Below are 18,330 nucleotides of genomic sequence, written 5' to 3' on the forward strand. Positions count from 1 at the left end.
AACGAATGCACTAGAGCTATAAGTTTATGAAAGCTCAAAAAAAACTAAGTGGGTGTGCGTCCAACTTGCTTGCTCATGAAGACCTAGGGCATTTTAGGAAGCCCACCGTTGGAATATACAAGCCAAATTCTATAATGATAAATTCCCACCAGTATATGAAAGTGACAACATAGGAGACTCTCTATCATGAAGATCCTGGTGCTACTTTGAAGCACAAGTGTGGTAAAAGGATAGTAGCATTGCCCCTTCTCTCTTTTTCTCTTTTTTTGGGTCCTTCCCTTTTTTGGCCTCTTTTTTTATTTTTTTATTTTTCATCCAGAGTCTCATCCCGTCTTGTGGGGGAATCATAGTCTCCATCATCCTTTCCTCACTAGGACAATGCTTTAATAATGAAGATCGTCACATTTTTATTCACTTACAACTCAAGAATTACAACTCGATACTTAGAACGAAATATGACTCTATATGAATGCCTCCGGCGGTGTGCCGGGATGTGCAATGACTCAAGTGACATGTATGAAAGAATTACGATCGGTGGCTTTGCCATAGATACGATGTCAACTACATGATCATGCAAAGCACTATGACAATGATGAAGCGTGTCATAATAAATGGAACGATGGAAAGTTGCATGGAAATATATCTCAGAATGGCTATGGAAATGCCATAATAGGTAGGTATGGTGGTTGTTTTGAGGAAGGCATATGGTCGGTGTATGGTACCGACGAAAGTTGTGTGGTACAAGAGAGGCTAGCAATGGTGGAAGAGTGAGAGTGCGTATAATCCATGGACTCAATATTAGTCATAAAGAACTCATTTATTTATTGCAAAAATCTATTAGTCATCGAAACAAAGTACTACGTGCATGCTCCTAGGTTGATAGATTGGTAGGAAAAGACCATCGCTCATCCCCGACCGCCACTTATAAGGAAGACAATCAATAAATAAATCATGCTCAGACTTCATCACATAACGGTTCACCATACGTGCATGCTACGGGAATCACGAACTTTAACTCAAGTATTTCTACAATCCACAATTACGCACTAGCATGACTCTAATATCAGCATCCTCATATCTCAAAACAATCATAGGAATCAAACTCAAGTATTATATCCCTCTTGGATGCCCATCATATTAAGACTAAATTCATAACCAAAGAAAATTAAAATAATATAAGTGAAGCATGATAGTTCATCAATTTCTTCAAAATAAAACCACCGCCGTGCTCTAAAAGGGTATGAGTGATGCACTAGAGCAAACGATAAACTACTCCAAAAGATATAAGTGAAGATAATTGAGTAGTTGAATAATTATGTAACTATGTGAAGACTCTCTAACATTTAAGAATTTCAGATCTTGGGATATTATTCAAACAGCAAGCAAAACAAAATAAAATGACATGATGCTCCAAGCAAAACACATATCATGTAGTGAATAAAATATAGTTCCAAGTAAGGTTACCGATGAATGAAGACGAAAGAGGGGATGCCATCCGAGGCATCCCCAAGCTTAGGCTCTTGGTTGTCCTTGAATATTACCTTGGGGTGCCTTAGCTATCCAAAAGCTTAGGCTCTTGCCACTCCTTATTCCATAGTCCATCGAATCTTTACCCAAAACTTGAAAACTTCACAACACAAAACTCAACAGAAAACTCGTAAGCTCTGTTAGTATAAGAAAATAAATCGCCACTTTTGCTACTGTTATTAACTCCTTATCTATTTATATTGGTGTAATATCTACTGTATTCCAACTTCTCTATGGTTCATACCCTCCGATACTACTCATAGATTCATCAAAATAAGCAAACAACACATAGAAAACAGTATCTGTTAAAAACAGAACCGTCTGTAGTAATCTGTAACTCTTGAATACTTTTGTAACTCCAAAAATCCTGAGAAATTAGGAAGTCCTAAGAATTTTTTTATTAATCTTCTAAAAAATAATCAACTTAAAAGCACGCTTCTATGAATTATTAAAATTGTTTTCATGAGAGAAAAAGTTTCTGTTTTTCAGCAAGATAAAATCAACTATTATCGTAAGCCATCCCAAAGGTCTTACCTGGAACTCTATTGAAACAAAAGCTATAAAACATGATTAGTGCAGTAGCATAATCATGTGAACACAAAAAAACAATAGGGGTAAATATTGGGTTGTCTCCCAACAAGTGCTTTTCTTTAATGCCTTTCTAGCTAGGCATGATGATGTCAATGATGCTCACATAAAAGATAATGATTGAAACACAAAGAGAGCATCATGAAGAATATGACTAGCACATTAAATCTAACCCAATTCCTATGAATACGGATTTTGTGAGGAAACAACTTACGGGAGCAAGAATCAACTAGCATAGGAAGGCAAAACAAGCATAACTTCAAGATTTTCAACACATAGAGAGGATACTTGATATTATTGCAATTCCTACAAGCATATGTTCCTCCCTCATAGTAATTTTTAGTAGCATCATGAATTAATTCAACAATATAACTATCACATAAAGCACTCTTTTCATGATGCATAAGCATAGAATTTTTATTGCTCTCCACATAAGCAAAACTCTTCTCATTCGGAATAGTGAGATTATCATAAGAAACCCGAATACTTTATAACCATGACAAGTTTTATAAATACAATCATCACTACTTTTTATAACATAAGTGTCATCACAATAATCATCATAAGTAGCAACTTTGTTCTCATCAAAATCAATTGAAACCTCTTCGAAAATAGTGGAATCATTACTAAATAAAGTCATGGCCTCTTCAAATCCACTTTCATAATTATCACAATAATATTCAACACCCTCCAAAATAGTGGGATCATTACTTTCTAAACTTGACACTCTTCCAAACGCACTTTCATCAATATAATCATCATAAATAGGAGGAATGCTATCATCATAATAAATTTGCATATCAAAACTTGGGAGACTAAAAAATATCATCTTCATCAAACATAGCATCCCCAAGCTTGTGGCTTTGCATATCATTACCATCATGCATATTCAAGGAATTCATACTAACCACATTGCAATCATGCTCATCATTCAAAGATTTAGTGCCAAACATTTTAATGCATTCTTCTTCTAACCCTTTGGCACAATTATCGGAATCCTTATTTTCACAAAAGACATTAAAAAGATGAAGCATATGAGGTAACCTAAATTCCATTTTTTTATAGTTTTCTGTTATAAACTAAACTAGTGATAAAACAAGAAACTGAAATATTCGATTACAAGATCTAAAGATATACCTTCAAGCACTCACCTCCCCGGCAACGGTGCCAGAATAGAGCTTGATGTCTACTACACAACCTTCTTCTTGTAGACGTTGTTGGGCCTCCAAGTGCAGAGGTTTGTAGGACAGTAGCAAATTTCCCTCAAGTGGATGACCTAAGGTTTATCAATCCATGGGAGGCGTAGGATGAAGATGGTCTCTCTCAAACAACCCTGCAACCAAATAACAATGAGTCTCTTGTGCCCCCAACACACCCAATACAATGGTAAATTGTGTAGGTGCACTAGTTCGGAAAAAAGATGGTGATACAAGTGCAATATGGATGGTAGATATGGGTTTTTGTAATCTGAAAATATAAAAACAGCAAGGTAGCAAGTGGTAAAAGTGAGCGAAAATGGTATTGCAATGCTCCGAAACAAGGCTTAGGGTTCATACTTTCACTAGTGCAAGTTCTCTCAACAATTGTAACATTGGTAGATCATATAACAATCCCTCAAAATGCAACAAAGAGTCACTCCAAAGTCACTAATAGCGGAGAACAAACGAAGAGATTATTGTAGGGCACGAAACCACCTCAAAGTTATTCTTTCCGATGGGCTATTCCTATAAGTGTCACAAACAGCCCTAGAGTTCGTAGTAAAATAACACCTTAAGACACACATCAACCAAAAACCTAATGTCACCTAGATACTCCAATGTCACCTCAGGTATACATGGCTTTGATTATACGATATGCATCACATGATCTTAGATTAATCTATTCAAACCAACACAAAGGACTTCAAAAAGTGCCCCAAAGTTTCTACCGGAGAGTAAAGACGAAAACGTGTGCCAACCCCTACGCATAAGGTCTCAAGGTCATAGAACCCGCCAGTTGATCACCAAAACATACATCAAGTAAATCATGTGAATATCCCATTGTCACCACAGATAAGAACATGCGACATACATCAAGTGTTCTCAAATCCTTAAAGACTCAATCTGATAAGATAACTTCAAAGGGAAAACTCAATCCATTACAAGAAGGTAGAGGGGGAGAAACATCATAAGAGCCAACTATAGTAGCAAAGCTCGTGGTACATCAAGATCATGCTAAATCAAGAACACGAGAGAGAGAGAGAGATCAAACACATAGCTACTGGTACATACCTTCAGCCCCGAGGGTGAACTACTCCCTCCTTGTCATGGAGAGCGCCGGGATGATGAAGATGGCCACCGGTGATGATTCCCCCCTCCACCAGGGTGCCGGAACAGGGTCCCGATTGGTTTTTGGTGGCTACAGAGGCTTGCAGCGGCGAAACTCTCGATCTTGGTTCTGTTCTGGAAGTTTGAGCATATATAAGAGGTGTTGGCATCGGGAACAAGTCAAGGGGCCCACAAGGAAGCCACGAGGCAGGGGGTGCGGCCAGGGGGGTAGGGCGCGCCCTCCATCTTCGTGGTGGCATCGGGAATCTTCTGGTCCATCTCTGATACTCCGTGGGCTTCTTCTTGTCCAAAAATAAGCTCCGTGAATTTTTAGGTCAATTGGACTCTGTTTCGTATTTGTTTTCTGTAAAACTCAAAAATAAGGAAAAAACTGAAACTGGCACTCGGCTCTAGGTTAATAGGTTTGCCCCAAAAATCATATAAAATAGCATATAAATACATCTAAAACATCCAAGATAGATAATATAATAGGATGGAACAATCAAAAATTATAGATACGTTGGAGACCTATCACAAGCCTCTCGTGAAACCTATGGCCCCCGGGTCTATTTTCCATCATATTAGTTTCCTATCTACAATTTTAGATTCCGGTCTACTATTCTTGCAACCTTTTACTTTCTGATCTATAAACCAAAAATACCAAAAATATTTATTCTATCGTTTATCTATCTCTATCAGATCTCAATTTTGCAAGTAACAGTGAAGGGATTGACAACCCCTTTATCGTTATGTGTGCAAGTTTATTTGATTGTTTGTGCAGGTATTCGGTGATTTGTGCATCGTCTCCTACTGGATTGATACCTTGGTTCTCAAACTGAGGGAAATACTTATCTCTAGTTTGGTGCATCACCCTTTCCTCTTCAAGGGAAAACCAACGCAAGTTCCAGAAGTAGCAGGCGGTGGCTTCACTTATATCTTTTTATAGCACGGTAGTGGCTTTATTTTATAGAAATTGTTGAACTCTCATGCTTCACTTATATTTTTTTGAGATTCTTTTAGAACATCATGGTAATTTTCTCTGCTTATAAATTTAGTCCTAATATGATGGGCATCCAAGAGGGATATAATAAAAACTTTCATATGAAGTGCATTGAATACTATGAGAAGTTTGATTCTTTATGATTGTTTTGAGAGATGAAGATGGTGATATTGGAGTCATGCTAGTGGAGTAGTTGTGAATTTGAGAGATACTTGTGTTAAAGTTTGTGATTCCCGTAGCATGCACTTATGGTGAACCGTTATGTGATGAAGTTGGAGCATGATTTATTTATTGATTGTCTTCCTTATGAGTGGCGGTCGGGGACGAGCGATGGTCTTTTCCTACCAATCTATCACCCTAGGAGCCTGCATTTAGTACTTCGTTTCTATAACTAATATATTTTTGCAATAAGTATGTGGGTTCTTTATGACTAATGTTGAGTCCATGGATTATACACACTCTCACCCTTCCACCGTTGCTAGCCTCTCTAGTACCGCGCAATTTTTGCCAGTACCATGCACCCACCATATACCTTCCTCAATACAGCCACCATACCTACCTATTATGGCATTTCCATAGCCATTCCGAGATATATTTCCATGGAACTTTCCACCATTTTATTTATTATGACACGCTCCATCATTGGCATATTGCTTTGCATGATCGTGTACTTCACATTGTATTTGTGCAAAGCCACCATTCATGGATTTTTTCATACATGTCACTCTTGAGTTATTACACATCCCGGTACACCGCCGGAGGCATTCACATAGAGTCATATTTTGTTCTAAGTATTGAGTTGTAATTCTTGAGTTGTAAGTAAATAAAAGTGTGATGATCTTCATTATTAGAGCATTGTCCCATGTGAGGAAAGGATGATGGAGACTATGATTCCCCACAAGTCAGGATGAGACTCCAGATGAAAACACATTAAAAAAAAAGAGGCTGTAAAAAAGAGAGAAAGGCCCAAATAAAAAAATAAAAAAATGAGAGAAACAGAGAGAAGGGGCAATGTTACTATCCTTTGTCCACACTTGTCCCACCATCATCTTCATGATAGAGAGTCTCTTATTTTGTCACTTTCATATACTAGTGGGAATTTTTCATTATAGAACTTGGCTTGTATATTCCAATGATGGGCTTCCTAAAATTGCGCTAGGTCTTCATGAGCAAGCAAGTTGGATGCACACCCACTTAGTTTATTCTTGGCTTTCATACACTTATAGCTCTAGTGCATCCGTTGCATGGCAATCCCTACTCACTCACATTGATATCTACTTATGGGCATCTCCATGGCCCGTTGATATGCCTAGTTGATGTGAGACTAACTTCTCCACAACCACCATATTCTATTCCACCTTAGTGCTATATCCATGGCTCACGCTCATGTATTGCGCGAAGATTGAAAAAGTTTGAGAACATCAAAAGTATGAAACAATTGCTTGGCTTGTCATTGGGGTTGTGCATGATTTAAATATTTTGTGTGATTAAGATAGAGCATATCTAGACTATATGATTTTGTAGGGATAGCTTACTTTGGCCATGTTATTTTCAGAAGACATGATTGCTTTGTTAGTATGCTTGAAGTAATATTACTTTTATGTCAATATTAAACTTTTGTTTTGAATCTTTTGGATCTGAACATTCATGCCACAATAAAGAGAATTACATGGATAAATATGTTAGGTAGCATTCCACATCAATTTTTTTTTGTTTTTATCATTTACCTACTCGAGGACGAGCAGGAATTAAGCTTGGGAATGCTTGATATGTCTCCAACGTATCTATAATTTTTGATTGTTCCATGCTACTATATTATGTATTCTGGATGTTTTATACGTATTAATGTGCTATTTTATATTATTTCTGGGGCTAACCTATTAACTGAGAACCTAGTGCCACTTTTCTGTTTTTTACCTGTTTTGGAGTTTCGCAGAAAAGGAATACCAAACGGAGTCCAAATGGAATAAAACTTTCGCGATGATCTTTCTTGGACCAGAAGCAAACCACGAGACTTGGAGATGAAGTCGGAGACGCAATGAGGCGGACACGAGGGTGGAGGGCGCGCCCAAGGGGGTAGGCGCGCCCCCTGCCTCGTGGGCTCCTCGTGGGTCACCTGACCTAGTTTCTTCGCTTATATATATACTCTTATACCGTGAAAACATCCAGGAGAGCCCCAAAACCACTTTTTCACCACCGCAACCATTTCCGGTGTCCTGCCGGAGGGGGATTCGATCATGGAGGGCTTCTACATCAACACCATTGCCTCTCCGATGAAGCGTGAGTAGTTTACCACAGACCTACGGGCCTGTAGCTAGTAGCTAGATGGCTTCTTCTCTCCCATTGATTCTCAATACCATGTTCTCCTCCATGTTCTTAGAGATCTATTCGATGTAATATTCTTTTGCAGTGTGTTTGCCGAGATCCAATGAATTGTGGATGTATGATCATATTATCTATGAATAATATTTTGTTCTTCTCTGAATTCTTATATGCATGATTTGATATCTTTGCAAGTCTCTTCGAATTATCGGTTTAGTTTGGCCTACTAGATTGGTTTTTCTTGCAATGGGAGAAGTGCTTAGCTTTGGGTTCAATCTTGCGGTGTCCTTTCCTAGTGACAGCAGGGGTAGGAAGGCACGTATTGTACTATTGCCATCGAGGATAAAAAGATGGGGTTTTCATCATATTTCTTGAGTTAATTCCTCTACATCATGTCATCTTACTTAATGCGTTACTCCGTTCTTTATGAACTTAATACTCTAGATGCATGTTGAATGGTGGTTGATGTGTGGAGTAATAGTAGTAGATGTAGAATCGTTTCGCACTACTTGACACGGACGTGATGCCTATGTTCATGATCATTGCCTTAGATATCATCATAACTTTGCACTCTTCTATCAATTGCTCGGCAGTAATTTGTTCACCCACCGTATTATTTGCTATATTGAGAGAAGGCACTAGTGAAACCTATGGACCCCAGGTCTCTTTTCCATTATATTGAATCTCTTTTACATCATACTTGTTTCCGATCTATTATTTTGAAATCTTTTACTTTTCGATCTGTAAACCAAAAATACCAAAAATATTTACTTTACCGTTTATCTATCTCTATCAGATCTCACTTTTGCAAATAGTTGTGAAGGGATTGACAACCCCTTTATCGCATTGGGTGCAAGTTGTTGATTGTTTCTGTAGGTATTCGGTGACTTGTGCGTTGTCTCCTACTTGATTGATACCTTGGTTCTCAAACTGAGGGAAATACTTACTCTACTTTGTTGCATCACCCTTTCCTCTTCAAGGGAAAAACCAACGCAAGTTCAAGAGGTAGCAAGCCACGAGGCGGCCATAAGGACGGAGGGCACGCCCAGGGGGTATGGCGTGCCCCCACCCTTGTGGGACCCTTGTGCACTTCCTGACCTAATTTCTTCTCCTATATATTCCCATATATCCCCAAACCAAGAGAGGCATCCACGAAAACACTTTTCCACAGCTGCAACCTTCTGTACGCGTGAGATCCCATCTAGGGGCCTTTTCTGGCGTCCTGCTGGAGGGGGATTCGATCACGGAGGGCTTCTACATCAACACCATTGCCCTTGTGATGAAGCATGAGTAGTTTACCTCAGACCTACGGGTCCATAGCTAGTAGCTAGATGGCTTATTCTCTCTCTTTGATTCTCAATACCATGTTCTCCTCGATATTTTTGGAGATCTATTCAATGTAATTCTTTTTTGTGGCGTGTTTGTCGAGATCCAATGAATTGTGGATTTATGATCAGCTTGTCTATGAATATTATTTGAATCATCTCTGAATTCTTATATGCATGATTTGATGTCTTTGCAAGTATCTTCAAATTATCGGTTTGGTTTGGCCAACTAGATTGGTTCTTCTTGCAATGGGAGAAGTGCTTAGATTTGGGTTCAATCTTGCGGTTCCCTTTCCCACTGACAGTAGGGGCAGCAAGGCACGTATTGTATTGTTGCCATCGAGGATAAAAAGATGGGGTTTTCATCATATTGCTTGAGTTAATTCCTCTTCATCATGTCATCTTACTTATTGCGTTACTCCGTTCTTTATGAACTTAATACTCTAGATGCATGCTGGATAGCGGTCGATGTGTGGAGTAATAGTAGTAGATGCTGAATCGTTTCGGTCTACTTGACATGGACGTGATACCTATATTCATGATTATTGCCTTAGATATCGTCATAACTTTGCACTTTTCTATCAATTGCTCGGCATTAATTTGTTCACTCACTGTATAATTTTCTATCTTGAGAGCAGTCTCTAGTGAAACCTATGGCCCCCGGGTCTATTTTCCATCGTATTAGTTTCCAATCTACAATTTTAGTTTCCGATCTACTATTATTGCAATATTTACTTTCCAATCTATAAACCAAAAATACCAAAAATATTTACTCTATCGTTTATCTATCTCTATCAGATCTCACTTTTGCAAGTAACCGTGAAGGGATTGACAACCCCTTTATTGCGTTGGGTGCAAGTTTGTTTGATTTTTTGTGCAGGTATTCGGGGATTTGTGCGTTGTCTCCTACTGGATTGATACCTTGGTTCTCAAACTGAGGGAAATACTTATCTCTACTTTGCTGCATCACCCTTTCCTCTTCAAGGGAAAAACTAACACAAGCTTAAGAAGTTGCAAGAATCAATTTTCGGATTTATTTTCTGCGTGAATCCGAATCCGATCCGAGTTCATCTTTCTTCATGAACGGGATATTGGACAACCTTTTTGGAGGAATTTCTTTCTAGGGTGTTGTGTGTTGCTCTCAAACATGCGCCCATGAATTTTGAGCCTTTTCCAAGGCAATCTTCACCGTCGCGTCGGTGCCAAACGAGCCTGGAAACATTGCTCCACGACTGCCAACCTACGCTAGATAGGCGGTCCCTACATCGAGCCGAGGTCAACCTCATCGGATCATCACCCCGGCGAGCCGGCCAAGAGTTCGGCATCGAGAAGGCTAAATCATCACCAACATCATTGTCCCATGGATTACACGGAGCGGGCACACCAGCATCATCGCACGGTCACTTCATCAAGCCGGCATCGACCATGTCACAAGATCTGATATGCGTCAGCATCGCCGTGCCATTGCTTCTTCAAGCCGATGTCCACCATGCTGACCTGCTTCGACACCTCGGCTGGTATGGGAGCTACAATGTCACCTTATCGACTTGCTTTGTCACCTCGGCTAGACCGGGGGCTTTGTCATCAACCTACTCCGGGAACTTCAGTGTCTCTAGTCGACCAGCTTTGTCACGATTAGCTGGACCTGGTGATTTGCCTCGCCACATCGACCGTGATGTGTCGCCACTTCGTCAAACCAAACTCCTTCCCTGGTCACCTCGGTCTTGGGGGCTGGGACCTCGGTCAGGCCGAGGACTACGTATTCGTCCCGCCATGAGCTCGAACCTCGTCAAACAACACTGAGCACATTAACCAGCTAGGAGGTCGGACATCCTCTTGACCGAGGTGTCGTGCATAACAATTTGGTTAGGAAATCTTTTTCGACCTATAGTTCGGCAACTTCCCTGTCGAGCTGCACCTCAGTACGCCCGAACACTCCAAACACCGGGGGCTAGTTATTTGCCCCCACAGTCAAGCTCCTATGACTAAGTGAAAGTTATAAAGCCTACACATCTGATTGCCTCGTTCCGCTAACAAACCCGCCTCTGGGCACCGAGATGTCGGCTAAGGGTTGTCTTGTTATTGCCGAAACACCCTACATAGCATCTACAAAGGGGTGGAAGCCAACAATGGGCCACTTTCAAATTATAAACGGTCGCACAGGAGCCAAAATAAACACCTATAAAAGTGTCTAATAAACCATACTAGGGGATCCTTGAGGCACCTAGGCACGTTTCCCATGGGACTTCTGGAGAGCTCAACATTTGTATTTAATATACGAAAGTTGCCTTCCCATAAATCATTATAAAGCCACTTTATGCATCAATTTGACTTGAGATCTGGCCAAGCTGGGTTGCCTGGCTCCCGTGCTTGCCCCCTACATTCTCGATTTTTTGGCTAGGGGGTAAAGGGAGCACCTCCGTGATTGATACTACCAGATTATCCATGTTAGTACCTCAGACTGTGTGCAGCCAAAAGCTAGCGATCTCAAGAATATAATTGGTCGGCAATGGCGAAAGTGAAAACCCCAGGTTTTTAGTGCCAGATACTTCGGGAATTTCTCCCGAATTGATCTTCACTATTTTTCTCCCACTTAGATCGGAGGTGAATTTACATCATCCTGCTTAATATGACAACCCAAAGATAGGAACCGATAGCGGGACTATTTTCTTTGAAAGATGTTTCTTACGTTAAATGGTAATATAACATATCTCTCTGCGTACCTTTGTTTATAAAATTGTATGGCCAGATTGCCTTGTTTTTTGTAATTTTTGCCCTTATAACAACTTTATAAAGTAGGAAAACACTCCTCTACTACTAGCCAAGGAGGTTGAGGCCGATGGTCGGTCAACAAAGTTTGTACAATGCGGATCCGAGCATTAATGATTTATAGTACTTTTATACATAGAATCATTACACATACTGGATGAAGTTAATTTACTTCAAGTCATCTATTAAAAAGTCGAGGGCACAGTCTTGTTGAGATAGCCGAGCAGCCGGAATTAAATTTTGTGTCAAACGAATATCGATTCTTAATCCGGCCACCCGTGTCCAAATTAAGGCTCGGGGTCTACTTCATTGATGGTTCAATGCAAAAAAATTCCAAAGTGCAAAACAGTTTCTGAGGCGATTGCGATCCTTAGGTTAGTCGGCCACACCCTACCTGTGTCTCGAGGATTATGCACACCGCGTTTCTATTCTTATGTTTGTTGCCAAGCTAGGAATCGATCCTCATGATGATTTCACGAATCGACATGAGTCTCAGGGGCTACTGGGATCAGCGGTTTTATTTCATCCTTCGAGTACATCCCGGAGTTTAGGATGACATACACCTTGAGGGCTACTGGATATATACCTCGACAGGGAATAAATTGCATCAATAAAAAAAGTCCACAAAAAAGAAAACCACGGCTGAGTTGGTGCACCACCTCGGAAGCAATTCGGCATAATGCTCGGATGCAAGTGGCTGGCCCCATAGAGGACATTTCTAGCATTAAGCTCGGCTAAACTCCTTTAGAGTTTTTTCAATAATGAGGTAATTTATGACACCTCGGATGCAGATCGACGTTGGAGCTTGGCTGCAAATAGACATCTCAGATGCAGATCGGAGTTGGAGCTCGGCTGCAAAAAGACACCTCAAATGCAGTCCAGCGTTGTAGCTCAGATGCAATATTCTAGCTCGGATGCAGTCTAGCATTGCAGTCCAGCGTTTTAGCATCTTTCTTTTCCATAAGATGTTTAATAGCAGCATGATCAGTGTGAACAGTTACTTTAGAATCAACAATATAAGATCTAAACTTATCACAAGCAAAAACATCTGCTAAAAATTATTTTTCAGTAGTAGCATAATTTCTATGTGCATTATCTAGAGTTTTACTAGCATAATGGATAAGATTTACTTTCTTATCAACTCTTTGGCATAGAACAGCACTAACAGCATAATCACTAGCATCACACATAATTTCAAAGGGTAAATTCCAATCAGGTGCTGAACAATAGTGCAGAAATCAAGGCTTCCTTAAGTATTTTGAATGCTTCTACACAATCATCATCAAAAACAAAAGGAATGTCTTTTTGCAAGATATTAGTGAGAGGCCTAGAAATTTTAGAGAAGTCTCTAATGAACCTCCTATAGAAACTAGCATGACCAAGGAAACTTCTTATACCTTTGATATCTTTAGGACACGACATCTTTTCAATAGCATTTATTTTAGCTTTATCAACTTCAATACCTCTTTCAGAAATTTTATGCCCCAAGACAATACCTTCATTAACCATAAATTGGCACTTCTCCCAATTCAAGACAAGCTTAGTTTCTTCACATCTCTGCAAAACTTGATCAAGGTTGCCTAAGAAATCATCAAAAGAAGATCCGTAAACGGAGAAATCATCCATGAAAACCTCAACAATCTTTTCACAAAAGTCAGAGAATATAGCAGTCATACATCTTTGAAAGGTAGCAGGTGCATTGCATAAACCAAAATACATACGTCTATAAGCAAAAGTACCAAAACGGGAAGTAAAAGTGGTCTTTTCATGATCATCTTTTGACATAGTTATTTGAGAGAAACTAGAATAACCATCTAGAAAGCAGAAATGTGTATGTTTGGATAGTCTTGCATTTGATCAATAAAAGGTAGAGGGTAATGATCTTTTCTAGTAGCTTTATTCAATTTGCGGAAATCAATTACCATTATATAACCTATAAAAATTCTTTGTGTGATCAATTCATTCTTATCGTTAGGAACAACAGTAATACCTCCGTTCTTAGGGACACAATGAACGGGGCTTTCCCACTGACTATCAGCAATAGGATAAATTATACATGCCTTCAGAAGCTTTAGTATTTCATTTCTTACCACTTCTTTCATCTTGGGATTTAACCGTCGTTGGTGATCAACAGCTAGTTTAGCATCTTTCTCCAATTTTATTTTGTGCTGACAAAGAGTGGGACTAAGACCCTTAAGATCATCCAGAGCAGATCCAATAGCGGCAAAGTGCTTCTTCAGAGTTTTCAATAATTTCTTTTCTTCATGCTCTAAAAGGTTAGCACTAATAGTAACAGGATATATCATCTTTTCATCGATATAAGCATATTTAAGAGTATAATGTAGTTGTTTAAGCTCAAACATGGGATCACCCTTGGGTGGAGGAGGATCTCCAAGAATTTCAACAGGCAAATTGTGTTTTGAAATAGGCCCTTGATTAAAGAAGACTTCATCTATTTCCCTTCTTTCATTCATAAACATATCATTTTCATGGTCTAGCAAATATTGTTCTAAAGGGTCATTAGGAGGCACGACAATAGAAGCGAGACCAATGATTTCATCCTTACTAGGCAATTCTTTATCATGGGGTTGCCTACGAAATTTAGAAAAATTAAAATCATGAGACATATCCCTGAACCAGCAGTAACAATATCTTTCTCGTAGTCTATCTTAGCATTAAAAGTATTCAAGAAGGGTCTACCAAATATAATGGGACAAAAGTTATGTTGTGGGTAGGAAAGAACAGGAAAATCAGTAGGGTATTTTATTTTCCCACACAAGACTTTAATATCTCTAACAATCCCAACACGTGAAATAGTGTCTCTATTGGCAAGCTTAATAGTAACATCAATATCTTCTATCTCAGCAGGTGCAATATCATTTATAATTTCTTTATATAAGGTATAAGGTATTGCACTCACACTAGAACCCACATCACACAAGCCATGATATGAATGATCTCCTATTTTAATAGAAACAACAGGCATGCCAACAACAGGTCTATGTTTATCTTTAGTATCATGTTTAGCAATCCTAGCAGCTTCATCACAAAAATAAATAACATGCCCATAAATATTATCGACCAAGAGATCTTTAACCATAGCAATACTAGGTTCAACTTTAATTTGTTCAGGGGGTGTAAGTGTTCTAGTATAACTCTTGCGAACCACAGTTGAAGCTTTACCATGATCCTTTATTCTAACAGGAAAAAGTGGTTTCTCAATATAAGCGGTAGGAACAATAGGATCAACATTAGAAGTAATAGTTTCTTCTTCAACTTTAATAGGTTATACTACTTTAACTTCAATGGGAGGATGATATTTAAACCACTTCTCCTCAGGGAGATCAACATGACTAGCAAATGATTCACAGAAAGAAGCTACTATCTCAGAATCAAGTCCATATTTAGTGCTAAAATCACGAAAAACATTGGTATCCATAAAAGATTTAACACAATCAAACTTAAGGTTTATACCTGGCTCCTTACCTTCATCGAGTTCCCAATATTCAGAGTTGCATTTAATCCTTTCCAATAAATCCCATTTGAATTCAATAGTCTTCATCATAAAAGAACCAGTACAAGAAGTATCGAGCATGGATCCATTATGAGAAAGCCGAGCATAAATTTTTTGAATAATAATTTATCTTGAGCGCTCATGATTGGGGCAAGAATATAACATTGACTTAAGCCTCCCCAAAGCTTGAGCGATACTTTCTCCTTCAAGAGGCCAAAAATTATATATGTATATAATTTCGATCATGATGAACTAGATGCATAGGATAAAACTTCTGATGAAATTCACATTTCAATCGGTTGTAGTTCCATGATACAATATCATCACATAGCCTATATCATGTCAATGCCTTTCCCTTCAAAGATAAAGGGAAGACCTTATTCTTGACAACATCTTTGGGCATACCTGAATGCTTAAATAAACCAAAAACTTCATCCACATAGATTATGTGCATATCAGTATGTAATGTACCATCTCCTGTATAAGGATTAGCTAGCAGTTTCTCTATCATACCCGAAGGAATTTCAAAATAAACATTTTCAGTAGGTGCAGTAGGTTGAGGAGCAACTCTTTGCTCTTCTGGTCGAGGTGAAGATACCCTGAATCAACCCCTTGAAAGGAATATTTTCCATAGTAACAAGTGACCGTAAATTTCAGCACACTATTTAAATGTTTCCTTACCAAATTCCACTTACCAAAGGCGCTTCACTCCCCGGCAACGGTGCCAGAATAGAGTCTTGATGACCCACAAGTATATGGGATCTATCATAGTCCTTTCGATAAGTAAGAGTGTCGAACCCAACGAGGAGCAGAAGGAAATGACAAGCGGTTTTCAGCAAGGTATTCTCTGCAAGCACTGAAATTATCGGTAACAAATAGTCGTGTTATAAGATAATTCGTAACGGGTAACAAGTAACAAAAGTAAACAAGGTGCAAAAAGGTGACCCAATCCCTTTTGTAGCAAAGGACAGGCCTGGACAAACTCTTATATAAAGCAAAGCGCTCCCGAGGACACATGGGACTTATTGTCAAGCTAGTTTTCATCATGCTCATATGATTCGCGTTCGTTACTTTGATAATTTGATATGTGGGTGGACTGGTGCTTGGGTGCTCCCCTTCCTTGGAGAATCCTCCCACTTATGATTAACCCCTCCCGCAAGCATCCGCAACTAAGAAAGAATAATTAAGGTAAACCTAACCATAGCATGAAACATATGGATCCAAATCAGCCCCTTACGAAGCAACGCACAAACTAGGGTTTAAGCTTCTGTCACTCTAGCAAGCCATCATCTACTTATTACTTCCCAATGCATTCCCCTAGGCCCAAATCATGGTGAAGTGTCATGTAGTCGATGTTCACATAACACCACTAGAGGAGAGACAACATACATATCATCAAAATATCGACCGAATACCAAATTCACATGATTACTGATAGTTCTTGAGCTTGCGTTGGTTTTCGTTGAAGAGGAAAGGGTGATGCAGCAATAGTAGCGTAAGTATTTCCCTCAGTTTTTGAGAACCAAGGTATCAATCCAGTAGGATGCTCCACAAAAGCCCCACGCACCTACACAAACAAACAAGAACTCGCAACCAACGCAATAAAGGGGTTGTCAATCCCTTCACGGTCACTTGCGAAAGTGAGATATGATAGAGATAATAAGATAAGATAAATATATTTTTGGTATTTTTATGATATAGATTGGAAAATTAAAGATGCAAATAAAATTAGATTGGAAGCTTATATGATATAAGATAGACCCGGGGGCCATAGCTTTCACAAGTGGCTTCTCTCAAGATAGCATAAGTATTACGGTGGGTGAACAAATTACTGTCGAGCAATTTATAGAAAAGTGAATAATTATGAGATTATCTAGGCATGATGATGTATATAGGCATCACGTCCGTGACAAGTAGACCGACTCCTGCCGGCATCTACTACTATTACTCCACACATCGACCGCTATCGAGTATGCATCTAGAGTATTAAGTTCATAAAGAATAGAGTAATGCATTAAAAAATATGACATGATGTAGAGGGACTCATGCAATATGATACAAACCCCATCTTTTTATCCTCAATGGCAACAATACAATACGTGCCTTGCTGCCCCTGCTGTCACTAGGAAAGGACACCGCAAGATTGAACCCAAAGCTAAGCACTTCTCCCATTGCAAGAAAGATCAATCTAGTAGGCCAAACCAAACTGATAATTCAAAGAGACTTGTAAAGATAACTTAATCACACATAAAAGAATTCAGAGGAGATTCAAATATTTCTCATAGATAAACTTGATCATAAACCCACAATTCATCGGATCTCGACAAACACACCGCAAAACGAGTTACATCGAATAGATCTACAAGAAGATCGAGGAGAACATGGTATTGAGATTCAGAGAGAGAGAAGAAGCCATCTAGCTAATAATTATGGAACCGAAGGTCTGTGGTAAACTACTCACAACTCATCGGAGAGGCTATGGTGTTGATGTAGAAGCCCTCCGTGGTTGATTCCCCCTCCGACGGAGCGCTGGCGAAGGCTCCACGATGGGATCCCGTGGATACAGAAGCTTACGGTGGTGGAAATAGTTTTTCGTGGTCGCCTCTGATGTTCTCAGGATACGTTGGTATATATAGGAGGAAGAAGTAGGTCGGTGGACGCCCGAGGGGCCCATGAGATAGGGGGTGCGCCCTCCAGCCCCGTGGCCTCCTCGATTGCTTCTTAACTTGCACTCCAAGTCCTCTGGATCACGTTTGTGCCAAAAAGATTGCCCCTGAAGGTTTCATTCCGTTTGGACTCCATTTGAAACACTGAAATAGGCAAAAAAACAGCGATACGGGCTGGGCCTCCGGTTAGTAGGTTAGTCCCAAAAATGATATAAAAGTGTAAAGTTAAGCCCATAATCATCCAAAACAGGTAATATGATAGCATGGAACAATCAAAAATTATAGATACGTTGGAGACGTATCAAGCATCCCC

This window comes from Triticum dicoccoides, chromosome 2B (assembly GCF_002162155.2).
Source record: "Triticum dicoccoides isolate Atlit2015 ecotype Zavitan chromosome 2B, WEW_v2.0, whole genome shotgun sequence".
NCBI classification, from domain to species: domain Eukaryota; kingdom Viridiplantae; phylum Streptophyta; class Magnoliopsida; order Poales; family Poaceae; genus Triticum; species Triticum dicoccoides.